Source organism: Capricornis sumatraensis, chromosome 6 (genome assembly GCF_032405125.1).
Source record: "Capricornis sumatraensis isolate serow.1 chromosome 6, serow.2, whole genome shotgun sequence".
Taxonomy (NCBI): Eukaryota; Metazoa; Chordata; class Mammalia; order Artiodactyla; family Bovidae; genus Capricornis; species Capricornis sumatraensis.
Genome location: NC_091074.1, coordinates 118,524,078 through 118,543,025, shown reverse-complemented (window position 1 = coordinate 118,543,025; position 18,948 = coordinate 118,524,078).

Genomic DNA, 18,948 nt, shown 5'->3' with positions numbered 1-18,948 from the left:
TGATGTGTCTTTCAGTTGAATTTAGCCCCACGGTTTCATGACTGTGAATGCCCAGAGGACTTCTTTTTAGTGTGAATGGGTGGAGGAAGGGGTCTGAAGATAGAATTAAGTCACGTTGAAGAATTTTTCTGCAGGTCACAGCTTCCTCGTGGAAGGAAAAGCGATGCAAGTGTTATGGCCCTGTCTCTAGTGCCCATCAGTGCCTGTTTATGTTCATTCATTCACCCATTCATCACTTAGCATTCATTGAGCAGCTGCTGTATTCCAAGCTCTATGCCAGGCACTCTAGACGCCAGGGCTGAGGCTCTCAGAGTCTAGTAGGGTGAAACCACATCACTAATAACGGTGACCCATCATGGAGCTTTAGAAGACAAATGCACAAAGCTCAGGGGAGCACTGAGCAGGAGAGAATGAGTCTTCCTGGGAAAGTGGTATCTTGAAGAAAGGATATTGGAGTAGGGTTTTGAAGTATGAATAGGAGGTTACCAGGCAGGATAAGGATTATTGTATTAATATTACTGTGCACATTCTAATCCAGGCCAATCCAGACTATTTTATACTTTCACTGCAACCAACAAAGGGTTAGGGTTAGAAGACTGAGTAACTTTGGAAATGAGATGATTTAGTCTCTAGCAAACCTCTGGGACTGCCGTGGCACAACACCGGGGATCTATGGAGAGGAATGTGCTTTACATGGAATTGGTTTGTTTTAGCTCAGGTGTCCCCTGCTGCACTGTATTGCTCTTCTTCAATACGATTCAAGCCCAAACCACTGAGGACATAGATTAAAATTTCACGGTGATTAAAAAGGCTCTTTCTTCCATCCGTGCCTTTTCCCCAGGACTTAGCATTTAATTAGCCAAACATTCATTATCCAGGGAGTTCCAAAGTTTCCAGTGTACGCATCGACCCAAAAAAGAAACCAGAATCATATTTTAAAAGTCACGGTTGCAGTTGTTTTTGGTGAATTACCATTTATACATTTTCCATCTGTGAGTATTTTTCTGGAGTACCACCTGTTTTCTCCCCAATTTGGTAGTAGAGAATCCAACAGATCGTATCTCAGAATAAATGCATTTTATCTATAGTAGTTTTCCACATTTTTTTAAAGTCACAAAATAATCTTCCATAAATACAAATCAGCTTTGGAGCCTCAAATAGACATGGACATTAAAAAAATATATATATATTTTTTCAAATCTCTCATGAGAAGCCTAGAAAATCAATTGAGAGAGAGAAACTCAAAGCGACAGTGAGGATGATGAGAAGCCTAAGCTGAGAGACACAGCTTGTGCTAAGGGCACTTGGATAAACTCCAGAGGAGACAAGGCGTGAATGCGCAAAGTCGTGCGAAATCCTGTCTTTGAATCCGAGGGACCTGGACTTCAAATTTCCTCTGTGCTCCTTGTTGAGACCTTAAATCTGTTACTTGCTGTCTCTGACTCTGTGTTTTCACATCTATAATAGGGGATAACAGTGCTTACTGCAAAGCTGAGGTTTGATGGAACGACGCCCGGTGCACTGGGCCTGCCCACTCAGTGTTTGCTTTCTTCCAGTCTGGGTCACTTCCTGTGCTCGGTTCCCGCGGTGAACACTACCTCTTCCCTCTCAGCAAGCGGCTCTGGTTGGATAAGAGCAAAGGCTTCTGGGATTGCATTTCTTAGAAATGTGCGGAGGTACGAAAACTCCAGAATAAAGAGAGCATCTTCTGGATGGTTCAGGTTTGTACTTTGGCAGCTCATTTAAACCTAAATTTCAAAGAAAAATAAACATGCACAGGCTGTAATGTAGAGGACAAATCCCACCTGTTTCATTTAAAAAACCCCAATTCAAAAGAAGCTCTTGCAGGCTGCTGTGGGAGGTGCCTCTTGGGGGCACAACTTTATGCTCATCTGACTTTAGGGGTATATGGTTCAGGGGAAGGATTTGGAAGCACTGCTCAGGAGTTGGCTGAAAGGCTCTGGGTTGTTTTGTTATCATCACACGCCTTCCAGGGGAGAATGAAGAAAGCTGTGTCATGGAGTTGCAGAGGACTTTTGAAGTATGATCATCTGTTTTGACAGGTCGGCAGAAGAAAATGTGCCAACGCTGTAGGACAGACGGTTCTTAAACAAAGCACCTGGATCACGCACTGATTAAGTGAGTGTGACTCCGGCAGGCAGGCTTTTCTTAGTGCCGGATTGTTAGGGTGACCATGTAACTTTCCATCCAAACTGGGACAGCTGAGAGGGAAGGAGGGTGCGATCAGTAATTACACGGGGACCACAGGCACCCATGAGGACGGTCTGGAGGTCCAGACACAGAGTGGCTCTGTGCCTAATGCTCTGTTTCTTTGATTCCAGGAGACTATAAATCATATGGCACATCATTGATTTAGTAACAGCCTTTTGGAAACAAAAGGAAAAAATTATGCCTATCAACTGCACGATGATGCTCATTTCAGAAATGTCCAGAAGAGATGATTTAGAACTGAGAAAACTCATGTTTTTCTACCTTGGGAAACTGGCAGTTCTCCTTTGCATATTAAAGGTCTGAGAATGAAAGAAGCAGGAAGTGTCTTTCCTTGGACCTAACCCAACAGTCTGTGAACTTCCAGATGTTCAAGCTGGACTTAGAAAAGGCAGGGGAACCAGAGATCAAATTGCCAACATCCATTGGATCACAGAAAAAGCAAGAGAGTTCCAGAAAAACATCTACTTCTGCTTCATTAACTGTGCTAAAGCCTTTGACTATGTGGATCACAACAAACTGTGGAAAATTCTCCAGGAGATGGGAATACCAGACCACCTTACCTGCCTCCTGAGAAATCTGTATGCAGGTTAAGAAGCAACATTTAGAACTGGACATGAAACAATAGACTGGTTCCAAATTGGGAAAGAAGTGTGTCAAGGCTGTATATTATTATCCTGCTTATTTAACTTATATGCAGAGTACATCATGTGAAATGCTGGACTGGATGAAGCACAAGCTGGAATCAAGGTTGCCAGGACAAATATCAATAACCTCAGATAGGCAGATGACAGCACCCTTACGGCAGAAAGTGAAGAGGAACTAAAGAGCCTTTTGATGAAAGTGAAAGAGGAGAGTGAAAAAGTTGGCTTAAAACTCACCATTCAAAAAACTAAGATCATGACATCCAGTCCCATCACTTCAAGGCAAATAGATGGGGAAACAATGGAAACCAACAGATATTCTTTTCTTGGGCTCCAAAATCCCTGCAGATGGTGACTGCAGCCATGAAATGAAAAGACACTTGCTCCTTGGAAGGAAAGTTATGACCAACCTAGGCAGCATATTAAAAAGCAGAGACATTACTTTGCGACAAAAGTCCTCATAGTCAAAGCTATGGGTTTTCCAGTGATCATGTATGGATGAGAGAGTTGGACCATAAAGAAAGCTGAGCATCAAGCATTGATGCTTTTGAACTGTGGTGTTGGAGAAGACCCTTGAGAGTCCCTTAGAGAGCAAGGAGATCCAACCAGTCTATCCTAAAGGAGATCAGTCCTGAATGTTCATTGGAAGGACTGATGCTGAGGCTGAAACTTGAATACTTTGGCTACCTGATGCAAAGAGCTGACTCATTTGAAAAGACCCTGATGCTGGGAAAGACTGTGGGCAGGAGAAGGGGATGACAGAGGATGAGATGGTTGGATGGCATCACTGACTCAATGGACCTGAGTTTGAGCAACTCAGGAGGAGCTGGTGATGGACAAGGAGGCCTGGCATGCTGCAGTCCACGGGGTCGCAAAGAGTTGGACATGACTGAGTGACTGAACTGAATGGAACCCATGCATCGTGGAGCATCTGCTCACATGCCTCTGAGACTCCTTGGTGGGTAGGCTGGGGTGCACTGCCTAGGTAACTGGTCTACTCTCCCTCTCCAACCTCATGTCCACAGGCCCTCCTGTTCCCTCTCCTGGCTACCTGATGCAAAGAGCTGACTCATTTGAAAAGACCCTGATGCTGGGAAAGACTGTGGGCAGGAGAAGGGGATGACAGAGGATGAGATGGTTGGATGGCATCACTGACTCAATGGACCTGAGTTTGAGCAACTCAGGAGGAGCTGGTGATGGACAAGGAGGCCTGGCATGCTGCAGTCCACGGGGTCGCAAAGAGTTGGACATGACTGAGTGACTGAACTGAATGGAACCCATGCATCGTGGAGCATCTGCTCACATGCCTCTGAGACTCCTTGGTGGGTAGGCTGGGGTGCACTGCCTAGGTAACTGGTCTACTCTCCCTCTCCAACCTCATGTCCACAGGCCCTCCTGTTCCCTCTCCTCTTATCAGCCATTCTCCTGGAGCTAATCATAGCCATCAACACCTTTGAGAGGGCCAGCTGAAGCTTCATGACACATTTCGTTATTCATCCACTCATTCTGCTCCCTCACTTGGTGCCTTGTGCCAGGAACTTCACCAGGCAGTGGGGACATAGAAGGAAGAGTCCCTGCGCCTACTTTCAAGGGGCTGAGTCTAGCTGGGGTGGGAGTGTTGCCGCATAAACAGGAAACCCCCGCCTGGGGTGAAACAGAGAGGGAGGGTCTGGTCCAGGTGCTGGGTCTCTGGAAGCGAAGGCTCTAGAGACTGAAGACCAAAGACGGTGGGATGGTCACGGGGAGGAGGGGGGCCTCGCCTGAAGGGAGCTGTGGTGTGGAAGAGCACACCCCGCTCACTGCATGGCTGGGACAGAGGTGGCCTGGGACGAGCGATGGCCTGAAGCTGGAGGGCTTGTGTGGGTGCAGGGTGCAGGAGAGGGAGAGGCCAGGTCAGATTTACACGTTGAGAAAAGCACTCTGGAGGCCTGAAGACCAGTCAGGAGGCACCGGTTTAGACTAGTCTCACAAGCCTCACAGCAGGGTCATCTAAATGAGAAATGATGACACAATATGGTAGTGGTGAGCCAATCAGGAAAGGGTTCAAAACAGTCACGTCATCTACGAGAGGCAGGGCAGGAGTCTGGTCCTGGAGCTCCTGAGTCCTCGGCCAGCACGTGTCTCCTTGTCTCATTGCCTCCTGTGTGTGTGTGTGTGTGTGTGTGTGTGTCTGTGTGTGTGTCTGTGTGTGTGTTAGTTGCTCAGTCCTGTCCCACTCTTTGTGACCCCATGGACTGTAGATCTCTCCTCCGTCCATGGAATTTTCCAGGCATGAATACTGGAGAAGGGTTGCCATTCTCCTCTCTAGGAGATCTTCCTGACCCAGGGATGAACCTGGGTCTCCTGCATTGCAGGTGGATTCTTTACTCTCTGGAATCTTCCTGCAATGCAAGAGAATGGAGTTCAGTCCTTGGGTTGGGAAGATCCCCTGGATAAGGGAATGGCAACCCACTCCAGTATTCTTGCCTAGAGCATTCCACGGACAGAGGAGTCTGGCAGGCTACAGTCCGTGGGGTTGCAGAGTCAGACACGAGTAACAGAAATTCAGCCACACTGGGAAGCAGAGAGGTCCTTTGTGCAAAGGAGGAAAAGATAGCCCTTTCTGTAGATAAGGGCAGCGCTGGCTCTCTTTCCTTCGAGTCTCAGCTGAGTGTCTGTGCACTGGCTGGCCTTCCCGAGCCAAGCCAGCTAAAGCAGATCTCCTGCTGACGGGCCGTTTCAGTTTCTGGGGTTCTTCTCATAAGCCTGCTTGCCTGCTCGCTTGTGCCTTCCCCTCCTGGAAGTGAGTACTACGAGGAGAAAAGGGACTTGTGCTTGCTCGCTGCTGCACACCCAACCTCAGATACAGTGGCTGAGATATATTAGGCGCTCAGCAAACATTTGCAGAATGAATAAATGATGTCTGGATTGATAGGGGATTGGACGGGATCTCTGACCTCTCCCCCGCCATCTCTAAGAGCCTTTGACTTGACAAATGTTTTATCATCGGAGCAGTGAAGACCACCCACAGAGCCATGAACCACACGAATGGAGACCCTTCCATCTGGAGGCAGAGGCCTTGGGAATTCCCTGGCGGTTCAGTGGTGAAGCCTCCACGCTTCCCCTGTAGGCAGCCGAGTTCTATCTCTGGTCAGGGAATTAAGATACCACATGTCATGTGGAACTGCAGGAAAAAAACAAAACAAAACAAAAAAAGAATGAAGAGGACTTTCCCCGGACACTGTGAGGCTGCCCTGGAAGACAACGAGTCTGCCGGCCTCCCTCCCGGCTCCATCCAGGAAGCTGGAGGCAATGGCCTTCCTCCTGTTGCGCACACTCCCTCCCAGACACCGCATGGACCACGCGAGCCCCGTGCCGGCTGGAGTCGTGGGGGCGGCCTTAAATCACACAGCCTTCCCGAGGCGGGAGCATCGGCGGGGCCGTGGCCGTAGATCACCGGGCGCCGGCCCACGTCGTACATCACTGAGCGCCATAAAGCTGCCGCGGGTACCCGGGGACGCGCGCTGGAAGCGCTTGGCTGCACAGCGTCTCTGGGAGGAATTGTCCTCATCTGTAACTTTCCCTGTGCTCAGGAGAGCTGTCTTCTCCCTTCTCTCGCTCTCTCTTTTCTTCTCGCTCCTCTCCCCTACCCCTTCTTCCCTTCTCGTTTCTTTTATTTTCTAGGAGGGAGCGGTGCTCCTCGGGTAGAAAGATGGGGCGTGCGCAAGGTAGGTAAACAGAGATGACGGATGGAGAATGCACCGGGGATTCCGGAGCACAGAGGGGGCAAACCCGGTAGGAAAAACTGCTGGAAGGTGACCCTGTGGAGAGAACTGCAGCCAGGCTTCGGAATAGGTTAGGTTCTTGGGAGAGGTTGGTGATGGGTCGGTTGATGGTAGGGGGAGCGAGTGTGGTCTTGGAGCATGGAGAGACCTCGCTGTGAATCCTGGCTCTCTGTGTTACTTGATGAGATGATGGAAGGAACATCCCAGTGTCTTGGGAAGAGGGTGGTCAGGTATTGGTCTGAATGCCTGTCCTGCTTCTCCCCTGACCCGATCCCCTCTCAAGCTTCCCTTTTCTCTTTCGCTGGCAGTGGAACAGGAATAGTGAGTCCTTCACGACTCCATGCTGAAGCGTGCGGGACACTGGGTGCTCGGTCCTCCAAGGCGCCCCAGGCGACTGCTCTTTGAACAAATCAGATAGAAAGTGGAGAGAGGAGGAAAGAGAGGTGATAGGTCCTTGGCCACTTGCCGCCTGGATGAGGCACAGGGAGCTTGGGAAAGAGGCCCTGTGTGGCTTTGTGGATGGAGAGAATAGAGAGTCCTGTGTTTTCTCTGGCCAGTGTTTGGCTGGCCTGGGAGATGGCCACACGCGTGGGGAGGCTGTTGTGTAGCATCTGCTCCCCATTCAGTAGGGCCTTCGGAGCAGCTGGACTGGCAGAGCGGCCAGCTCCAGTGCTGGTGGGCGTGTGGGCTCCGGAATCCTGCAGATCTGGCTGTGTGCCCCGGGGCACACAGTTTAGACTTTCCCAGACACCAAACCAGTCACCAAATGCTGGGCATGGAGGCTGCTTCCACTTTTGCACAGCTGATGGTATCACCATCATAAGCACCCTCAGATCCACCCCCGGGAGCCGGAGGTTTGGGTTCTGTGGGTTCCCTGATGAACCGCTGTGTATGTCCTCTGGGTGAACAAGAGGAACACGCTTTGCCAAGCCAGCAGATTCATCCTAGCCAGTGCTAGAGGCAGGGCCAAGTTCCTGACGCGGCACCTTTGAGGGGGCCGGATGGCGGATCAGCACCTTCAGTCTGCCGGCCTGTCTATTTCTGGAAGCAAACGGATGGCGCCCATCCTGGAGTCAGTGTTTGGAAACATCCAGCAAAAGGGGAGCTTTATTAACCCTGGAAATGGACTCTCAGCTCGAGTTTCCTCTTCCACACCCGTCTTGTTCATCTCACAGCTCAATGAACTGCTAACGTCACATAGATCTTTGGTTCCGGCCGCGAGTCCGGTTACTCCAGGCTCCCGCTAACTGCAGACAGCTGATATTTAGTTTTCCCAGGGAGCAAGAGAAAGAGGGAGAGATTAAATCTGTCTAGATGGCCTTGGCAGGGCTAGAGTGAGGAAGGGGGCGGGCAGAGTGTCTTTTGGCCCCCGCGGCATCAGACGCTCGCCTCTTCCCCTGCTGGTGTGGCTGTGACCCCCACGTCTGTTCCTGTGTTGATGAAGCCTCTGTTTGGGCCATCCTTTGGCAAAATGCGTTGAGATGACTCTGGGTGTCTCTTGTCCACTTGAAGCGAAGCTACGCGTCCTTGTGAACTTAGAAAGGGGCACCGGAGTCTGACCCATCATTGAATCCTGATTTCTCTTGTAGATGAGTCCCCCAAGAGGACAAAGAGAGAGGAAAACATGTGGTCATTTAAAGGTAAAAGCCAGTGTGCCTTCTACTTGCCTGAAGGGGTCTGACACCCTCCTCGATTTGATCTTGAGATGGCCACGGAAATATGAAGGTGGGGTGGTCTAGAGAATTGAACACTCAGCCCAAAAAACAGAAGCCTGAAACTCTTTCTTCACGGGTAGGATGGCCATCTCATCACCCTTTGGCAACTGACTCTTGAAATTCAGATGGGCTCGTGAAGGTCAGTTGACTCTGAAAGGTCACATAATTTGCTCAGGGCCATCAGAGACTTGTGGGCTCACCCAGGAGGCTAAGAACTTAATATCTCATCCAACCTAGAGTATTCACATTTCAATTTAGTGTTTATTTGGAAGGGAGAGGAAAACAGTTTTTGATTCATAAAAAATATGTTTCTCTTTATTTAGTTAAAAATCTAAAAGATTTATTACAAGATTGTCCAGCTTGTCTAGCTCTTGGGGAGCATTCCTAAATGATCTCCTGGCTGGTGCAGAGGTGGCACTGTGATGCGCAGCTGCTGCTGTTTGTACAGATTGAGGTGGTGACTGTGGGGGCTTTGCTTTCTGTGACAAAAGGCAAGGCTGGTCGATCGTCTTCCATTGAGTAAGGCGGAAATCTGAGTTACCTGACACCACATTTCTGGTGGGTGTCAGAGAGGCTTTACGTAGCACCTCTTACAGACTATGGGGTCACGAAGAGCTGGACACGACTGGGTGACCGAACAACAGCAACACAGACTAGTGCGAGCTTCCCGGGGGGCTCAGAGGGTAAAGAATCCACTCGCAATGCAGGAGACTCAGGACACCTGGGTTCAGTCCCTGGGTGGGGAGGATCCCCTGGAGGAGGGCACGGCAACCCACTTCAGTATTCTTGCCTGGAGAATCCTGTGGACAGTGGAGCCTGACGGGCTACAGTCCATAGCGTCGCAGAGTCAGATAGGACTGAAGCAACTTAGGCAAGCACGTACAGATAGACTGGTACAGACTGATGCAGGCTGGCATAGACTGGGATCCTGAGCAGCTGTCATGGGCTTATTCTAGCTTCCCTACAGTTCCAGAGTGAACCGGGGTCACTAAGACGACTTTTCTGGTGGTGGTGACATCTTTTCTCTATTATATTACGCTTTTTATTTTATCTGATCCAAACTCATCAGTTTAACTCCTTTCCAGATATTGACTCTGTCAAATATCACCCAACTCAGTTTGGACCAAGAGGAAGACAGAAGGAAGAAAAAAAGAGGAATATTTCTTTAAAGGTGGAGCTCCCCTCCCAAGGCTCTTGGGATCCCATACTCCACCCCTGAGACCAGAGGCCCCAGTGAAAGATTTGTCCTGATTCTCTCTTACCTCTGCCAAAGGCTCCCCATGCAGGCCAGGAAAAGAAAGTTGGAGGAGTAAATTGGTGTTGTAAACCAGCTCTCAAGGGCAATGTTTTCTTGAGACAAGAAATTGTTTACAAGCTCCACGGGAGTGCCATTTCCATAAAACAATCATGATGCTCATTACCAAGCATTTCCATTTATTCATTAAAGCAGGTACCTGCAGGACTTGGCAAACCTTTGTTTGCTGGGTACTGTAGATTTCTGTTTCTCCAAAGGGGGATTTTGGAGGAATATTTGCTCTTTTAATGTCTTCGATCTGATGATGGTAACAAGTACCATTTTCCGAGGGCTTCCTTGAGGCCAGTCACTTTTGACACATTGAATTGTTAAATCTTGTTGGTCATATCATCCCACTTGATAAATGGAGAAAATGAGATGCACAGATATGTGGTGACTCGTCTGAGACTTTTTAGCAGGCAAGCAGTGGGGCTGGACTCCTGCTTCTCTGGGAAACAGTGGACGGGATAAAGTGGCATCCGAACTGAAGGGCAGGTAGGAAGCCTGCGCAACGGCTGTGTTTCCCTGTGCTGCTCTGGCCTTAGCAGAGGCTAAGCAGCTCCAGGGTGTTTGTTGAAAGAGAAATCTGACTCTGGGGGTGAGGGGCCTACGAACGGCAGACAACTGAGGGTCTGGCTTCAACCTTAATATGATTGGGGAAATTTGGGGCCAGTCCTACCACAGGGGTCAAATCATATGCTTCCTCTGGCCTTCTGTTCTCTGCCTATAAAATGGGGGAAATTAGTGTAAGAGGTTCATGGTTCTTGATTGGATCCAGGTAGGATTCTTGGAGGTGGGGGGGGGGTCATGAAATTACAAGTGCGTGGTTCAGATTCCCAAAATGTGTTTTGACCTAACAATGATGATGGTAATGATAGCAAAGAGACCATTTATGAAGTGCTTATTATTGTTATGAGATTTAATTTTCATAAAACCCTACAAGGTAAGGATTATTATTTTCATTTTACAAGTGGGTGAAACAGGCTTGGGGAGGTTGAACAACTTAGTTAAGACTGAAGGTAAAGCTCTTGAGTGGCAGAGACCAGGGTGAGACCACAAGGAGTCCTTGCTCTTAACCGTCACTGTGTAATATCATTATTCCAAGCTGCCTCTTCAGGCCTCAGAGATGGAAGAATGACAGCGTGGGATCAGTTTCTGGCAAATCCTGGTTTGGAAGAGGGAGCTGATAAAGATCATTGATCAGCAGGCCCCTTAAACCCTCCCATCCCCAGAGAAGCTTGCGGTTTATTCAGCAGCTCAGCCATTCATTCAAGAAACATCAGAATACCCAGAGGGGCTCGTGCAGGCGCGGTGGGTATGGCGCTCTCCCTGAGCTCACGGCCTTCAGGTGAGCCCTGTGTGCAAACTTTCGGCAGGAAGGGGTTGGGGCCAAGCTCTGGCAGGGCTGAGGTGCCGAGGTCCCGGAGGGAGGCCTGATCTTGCCTTTGGCAGATAGGAGGGCAGGAAAGACCTTCACCAGGGGCTCACACATCTGGGTTTTGCAGAGCTTCCATGTGTCAGGGTGCACCCTAAGGGCCCATGCCAGGCGAGCTTTACAGCCTGACAACACCCCCTAACATTTTTGAGCCTTTACTTCTCCCACATGCTTGCAAACCTGATCTTGTTCAACCCTTGAACTGGTTCCCTGGGAGGGCATGGCTGTCTGCATTTCTCAGGTTGGAAAATCGAGGCTCAAAAAGTTGAGCAACTGGGCAAAGTTTGTTGTTATTCTTCAGTTGCTCAGTCGAGTCTGACCCTTTGCGACCCCAGGGACTGCAGCACGCCAGGCCTCCCTGTCCTTCACCATCTGCCAGAGCTTGCTCAAACTCACGTCCATCGAGTCGGTGATGCCAGCCAACCACCTCGTTCTCTGTCGTCCCCTTCTCCTCCCGCCCTCAATCTTTCCCAGCATCAGGGTCTTTTCTAATGAGTCAGCTCTTTGCATCAGGTGGTCAAAGTATTAGAGTTTCAGCTTCAGCATCAGTCCTTCCAATGAATATTCAGGATTGATTTCCTTTGGGATTGACTGGTTGGATCTCCTTGCAGTCCAAGGGACTCTTGAGAGACTCAAAGCTTATGCAACAGGAAGTGGCAAAGCCAGGGTTGGCATGTGTGTCTGTCTGAGCTGGGCACATCGCCACCGAGCACATGGCCTTCCTCGTCTTAGCAGGAGAGGGTCAGTCAGGACCCAGGAGGGTAGCAGGTGGATGTATCAGAGGAGGCGCCCTGCAGGTATAGCATATCTTCTTCATTTAGAGGATGAGGGCCCGAGGACCAGAGAGGGAGCCGTTCTGCCCAAGGCTGGTGAGCAAGCAGCTTCAGAGCTGGAATTCCTGCCTAGGCCCACCTGATGCCAGAGACCACGTGCCCTTCTTGCCAGGCACAGAGCAGGCCTTAGTCCATGCCAGGACTCCAGGCTAAAGAATCCTCACCACCAGGGTCACTTGTCCCTATGGGCTGTGAGAGTTTAATTTCATCATGCCACTCAGACTGACTCCCTGGGTTTGAAAGCTTTGCTCTTTATTAGCTGTGTGACCTAAGGCAGGTTTCTTCTCTGAGCATATCTTTTCTCAGCTGTTCAATGGGAGATAGGAGTATAATACCAACCTCAGAGAGAATACGTGTGTTCAGTCACTCAGTTGTATCTGACTCTTTGCGATCCCATGGAACTGTAGCCTGCCAGGCTCTTCTGTCCATGGAATTTTCCAGGCAAGAATACTGGTGTGTGTGTGTGTGTTAAGTCGCTTCAGTTGCGTCCCACTCTTTGAGATCCTGTGGACGGTTGCCCACCAGGCTCCTCTGTCCATGGGGATTCTCCAAGCGAGAAGACTGAAGAATACTGGAGTGGGTTGCTATATCCTTCTCCAGGGGATCTTCCCGACCTTGGGATTGAACCTGCGTCTCGTCTCCTGCACTGGCAGGCAGGTTCTTTACCAGTGAGCCACCTGGGAAACCCCTTCAGAGGAAAACATGGTACCTGGCCAGGAGTGACTAACTGCTCCTTCATTGGAGGCTTTTATTTTCATTGCAAACAAGAAGGCAATCAATAAGTTATAAAGTTGCTGTATTGACAGAGAGGGTGTTGGACTAAAGGCCTTTCTGCCTGTTCTGCCCTGGTCGTGCTCAGATTCCGTTATCGTTCTTGATGTGACGTTTCTTCTAAACCAGGCACATAATTAGCAAAGGCAGTTTAGCCCCGAGGGCCTGGGCTCTGCCGTCACTGGCTGATGGCCTGGTGGGAGCTCACAGAGCTGTGGGAGGGGTGCCGAGGGCGCCGGTGAACCCCCACACCCCTACCTTACGTCTTCCACAGTGCTCCTTTCCCCGCTTCCTGCCCACTTGAGCCCCAAAGCTGCCGCTGTTTGCTTCCAAGAGGGAAAGAAACACAAGCCACAGGCCTGTCCGGCTCCCACCCACCCTGGTGAATCTAAGAAAGCAAAAATGTGGCCACACGTGTGTCATGAAGAAGCTGAGAACCAGGGATTCATGCGAGACCCCCTGTTGCAGGGGGCAGAGCTAGAATGCAGACTCTGATTTTTATCCCCAGAGTGAGCTCTCTTTCTCTTGCTCATCTGCCTCTTCTTTCTGTCTTTCTCTCTTGAGAGACTGAATATAACATGGCCAACAGCCAGACCATATATGGCAACAGAACTCTAACCCACATTCTCGCCAGCAATTGGCTTCAAATGATCGGAAGCTGACCAGTGGCTGCTAGCTTCCATATTTTTTGGCCTGGTTTTCAACCTGGGACAAACCAGAAAAAGCCAGATATGTTCCCCAAGCAAACTGCATAATATGACCCACTTCTTTAAAAAAAATTTTTTTTAAATATTTAGTTAAAAAATTTTATTTTAATTGGAGGCGAGTTACTTTACAGTATTGTGGTGGTTTTGGTCCCGCACTGACATGAATCAGCCATGGGTGTACAGGTGTCTCCCCATCCTGTCCCCCACCTCCGCCCGAATCCCATTCCTCTGGGTTGTCCCAGGGCACCGGCTTTGAGTGCCTGTTTCATGCATCGAACTTGGACTGGTTGAGATGACCTACCTAGTAGGCCCGCTTTCAGCCTCTTGATGCCAACATCCTCCCATCTGACCCATGTGAAGCCCTCACTTTCATTTACTGCAAGGCTTTCCCGCTTGCCTGCCGGCCTCTTAGCATCTACCAGGCGTGAGTGGTGGTGGCTGACTCCCTCGCTAGAGCACGGTCGGAATAAGGAGTCTCTGTGTGTTCTCATTCGGGTGGTCCTCACTGATTTCCACACTCCCCACCCCTGGAAATCTGCCTTCTAGCCCAGACCGTGGAAGCAGCAACAGGTCTGGACTGTCGTATGAGGGCCGGAGGGGTCCACCCCCCACTCACCCATCCATCTGTGTGTCTTTCCCAAATTCCATGATCCTGGCATTCAATTTAGTTAAACTAAAGCCCACCAGCGACAGCTCAGGGACAAAGTGCTGCTTTGGGGCTGGAGTAGGGCATGGTCATGTATGCTGGTTCTCACGGTGGACAGCTGGATTCAAATACAACAGAAGCATGTCCCCCTAAGAGCTCTGGGCCTCAGTTTCCTCATCTGTAGCATAGGCACAATACTGCCTGCCTTGTGAGGAAGCTGCAAATTGTGAGAATTAACGAGAGAATTTGTTTCTTAAATAAACAGATGTTTATTGAGTGCCTATATGCTTCAAATACTGGGGAGAGAGCAGTGAGCAAAACAAAGTCCCTACCCAGCCCTCACCCATCCTCAGGGAGAGTGCACTCTACCATTGTTATGGCTGTTGTTCAGTTGCTAAGTCACGTCCAGCTCTTTGAGACCCCACTGACTGCAGCATGCCAGGCTCCCCTGTCCTTTACTATCTCCCAGAGTTGCTCAAATTCATGTCCAGTGAGTTGGTGACTCTATCCAACCATCTTATCCTCATTCTACTTTGGGGAGCCAGAAAGCGCACAGACACACGCAAACGTGATGTATGTGTTGGTGGAAAAGGAAAATGATGCAGGCGCGTTGGAAAGCATCTTGACTGTCTTATGAAATCCCACATACCCTCGCCGTCTGACCCCTCCCTGGTGGCTCAGTTGGTGAGGAATCTGCCTGCAATGTGAGCGACCCGTGTTCGGTCCCTGGCTTGGTAGATAACCAGGACAAGGAAATGGCTGCCCACTCCAGCGTTCTTGCCTGGAGAATCCCATGGACAGAGATGCCCAGAGGGCTACAGTCCATGGGGTCACAAAGAGTTGAATACCACTTAGAGACTTAAACTGTCACTCCAATCAATATCGCAGACACGACGAGTGACTAACGCACTACCATGTGACCCTATGCGCTCACTTCTACGCATTTGTCTAAGAGAAATGAAAGCATCTGTTCACACAGAAATTTGAATGCAAATGTTCATTTATAATCCTCAGACACCACGTGTGTGCTAAGTCACTTCAGTCATGTCAGAATCTTTGTAACCCCATGGACTGCAGCCCGCCAGGCTCCTCCATCCATGGGATTCTCCAGGCAAGAATACTGGAGTGGGTTGCCATGCCCTCCTCCAGGGGACTATCCCAACCCAGGGATCGAACTGGCATCTCTTACGTCTAACCTGCACGGGCAGTTCTTTACCACTAACGCCGCCTAGGAAGCCCCTCAAACACTGTCAACACCCAAATGTTCTTTAATGGGTGGATGGCTAAACAAACCTTGATAAAATGAAATACTACTCAGCGGTATGAAGGAACAGGCTCATGCTGGAGGCCTGCATAGGACGAAAGGCTGACCCTCCCAGAGAAAAGGGGATTCCTCCTGCCTGATTGCTTTGACCTTAGCTGTTATTATGATATCACTTGTATGTGGAATCTAAAAAAAACGATACACATGAACTTATTTACAAAATGAAAACAGACACGCAGACTTAGAAAACAAACTTATGGCTATCAAAAGGGAAACATAGGCTGGGGGATGATAAATTAGGAAGTTGGGATTAATATAAACACACTCCTCTATATAAAATAGACAATCCATAGGGGCCTGCGGTATAGGGCAGGGAACTCCATTCAGTGCTCTATGTAACCTGTGTGAGTAAGGAATATGGAAAAGAATGGATACGTGTGTGTGTGCAACTGAATTACTTTGCATACACTGGAGAGGAACACAGCATTGCAAATCAACTCTGTTGCTGTTGCTGGGTCTCTTCAGTCTGTCCAGCTCTTTGCAGCCCTACAGACTGTAGCCCACCAGGCAAGAATATTGGAGTCCATGGGACTCTCCAGGCAAGAATATTGGAGTGGGTTGCCATGCCCTCCTCTGGGGATCTTTCCCACCCAGGAGTCGAACCAGCATCTCTTACGTCTCCTGCATGGGCATCGACAGGCAGGTTCTTTACCTCTAGAGCCGCCTGGGAAGCCCCATCAACTCTACTCCAATATAAAATAAAAAATGTGAAAACAAAGTACCTGCTCAATAAACATACTCCTATGGATATATCTTGTAGATCACCTACCTGCCTGTCCAGCTACTAGCCCGGGGGTTGGGCAGGAGGAGGTGGGTGACATGTTTGCTGGATGAAAGAATTAACACAGGTACGTGGGAGCGCAGACCACCCCCCACCCCAGGAGGCCGAAAAGGAAAGCAAAACCAAACCCAGTGCTGGAGGTGGGAAAACCCGAGTTCTTCTCCAGTTTCTGATAATATCGGTCTTCTTAAGATGTGCTCCAGGGGAGCAGAAACGCGTCTTCTGCTCCTAAACTCTATTGTCACTCCTTAGGCAAGTGAACCCCCAGCAGGAGGGGCTGGCTTGGAGGCTTGTCAATTGTCTTCACATCGCACAGGTCCGGTTCCGTGGGATCCTCGAGTGCTTGCTCAGGGGCGCCGGCTCGCCCTCTCCTTCGTGATAATCCCTTTTAGATGAGGACGGACCCGCTGCAAGCTCGCTCTTCTCCAGTGTGTTTACTAGCTGCGTATCCAGCCTGTTTCATATGGATTAGGCTGAGGCTCGGTGCATTTCAGAACCTTGTGAAATTACATTATAGATTCATTGTATAAGCAGGATCCTGAGCACAGCTGTTGTCAGGCAGCCCACAGTCCAACGGCGGCCGTCCCGAGGCCGGCTGACGCCCAGGCTGGCTGCCTGCAAACCTTGTGCGGTAAACTGGTCACACCTTTGTTTATTTAATCTCTAGCTTCTACAGGCCAATTTGATGATGAAAATAGCTTTTTTTTTTTTCACGCTTCAGCTGGGAGATAATGGGAGGAGGGAGGTGACTGGTAGATGCAAGGCAGGAGGTGTGTGCTTTCGAGTCTAGAGGGGGTTTGGCAGTCAGAGGTGTTGGGGCAAAGAACATGACCTGCTGTTCCCTGGCTGTGTGTCCTTGAACGAAGTACTAAGCCCTTCTGAGCCTCATTTTCCTCATTAAAGACATAGGAGTATCTATGCCATCCTGTTATAAGAAGTAGATTGCATGTAAATTACAAGCAAATTACATCTGTGTCATGTGTGAGCCCAGTCCTGATGGTAGTTGGTGCTGAGCAAATATTAGGTCTTGTAATGCACTTCACTAGGTCACTGATTCATTCATGGCTATTAGTGGTGAATAATTATTGGGAACATACTGCATTCACACATGTAAAGGACCTGACTTTCTCAGAGTCGTGGGTTTGAACTGTGATCCTATAACTGACAGGAAGGAAACTCTCTCTGAGCCTGAGTTTCCAGATTTGTAAAATAAGAACTTCACCTCTATTGTGATCGCTCTTGGGATTAAATGGGATAGAGATTGTGAAAGTGGTGTAAAAATGACAAAGTATGATATTCACATCGGTTGCTATTTTAATGTTAATAGCATACACTTAAAACCAGCTCTTGTAAGGATTTAATTATGTAGTAATCCATTTTCTCCTTATAACGACTCTAAAGGGTAAGTCTTATTATTATTTTCATATTGCATAATGAGGAAATTGGGGCACAGCGAGGTTTAGTAACTTTGCTCCAAGTCATCCAGCGGGTAAGAAATGGAGCCAGGAATGGACTCCAGGTTGTCTGAATCTAGAGTCCTGGCTTTTGACCACCTTCCCCTGCTGCCCCATCATAGCATCAGCTAGCAGGCAGCACTTAGTACCTGCTCTGGGCCTGATGCTGTTTCAGAATATACACTCACGTTATCTGAGTCCTCCCAGGCCAGCACGTGTGGCTTCTAGCCGCTGCTTGATTGCAATGATAGAAATCCATTCTGCCGAACTTAGGGAGGAAAAGGAATTTGTTGGAAGGGTATCAGAGAACTCACAAAGTTGACATGAAGGTTGGGGAACCATGGGCGAGAGCCCAGGGAGGCAGACACAGCCAGGATCCGCGATCAAGGCCACCTCTGAATGGCCGCCTCTACTCAGTCCTGTGCTCTGAGCCCCGTGTTTTGGCCTCAGATAGAGAGAATGTTTCTCTCCTTCAGCTTCCAGAAGAGGAACACAGGCTTCGGCTCGTTCGGAACTTGGAAATCTCCAGCTTGGATAGTCTGCAGCCCCACATGACAAAAGATAAGAGTTGGTTAGCCAGCAATGGAGGGTCGATGTCTTTCCCCACGTTTTGAAGCTCATAAAGCAACTTAGTGCTGCCTGGCTTACCACCCATCGTCCTCCCAGACGGCAGGTTGCCTTCCTGAGGACAATGGCACAGTTTCCTGAGGAAATGGCAGAGTTCCCCCTGATGAGTCTCTATGTCATTCTTTAAAATCCAAGGATATCGCAAACATATTTATATCCTGTGGTCTGGGTGTTCTGCCGTAAGTTCTTCGTGTTAGTCGCTCAGTTGTGTCCGACTCTTTGGGACCCCGTAGACTGTAGCCCACCAGGCTCCTCTGTCCATGCGATTTCCCAGGCAAGAATACTTTTGTGCTGTGGTAATAACAAATAGAGACTACTATCCTCATTTATACAGAAGGCTGTGCGTGACAGTATTATTACAGGAGGTACTGGGCCCAACGTAAGCATCTGATAGGAGGGATTTTTTAAACGGTGTCTATATGGGGTGGAATACTATAAAGCACTTACGATGACTTAAGGAAATCAGCAAAAGTAATGGATTGGAACTGATTCTAAAATATTATCTATATTTTTTGAGAAAAGTCTCTCATATGTATGGAAGAAAGACTAGAGAGGAATGTGCTTAACTCTCAGGGATTATTTTTGGTTGGAGGGGGCTTGATGATTTTGTTTTTTTGTCTTTCTTTTTGTCTGCATTTTCTATAATGAACTTGTGTTTCTGTTACAAAAAGAAAAAGAGTCAAGGAAAATAGTTAGACCATCCAAGATGACCAAACTTTGTGGT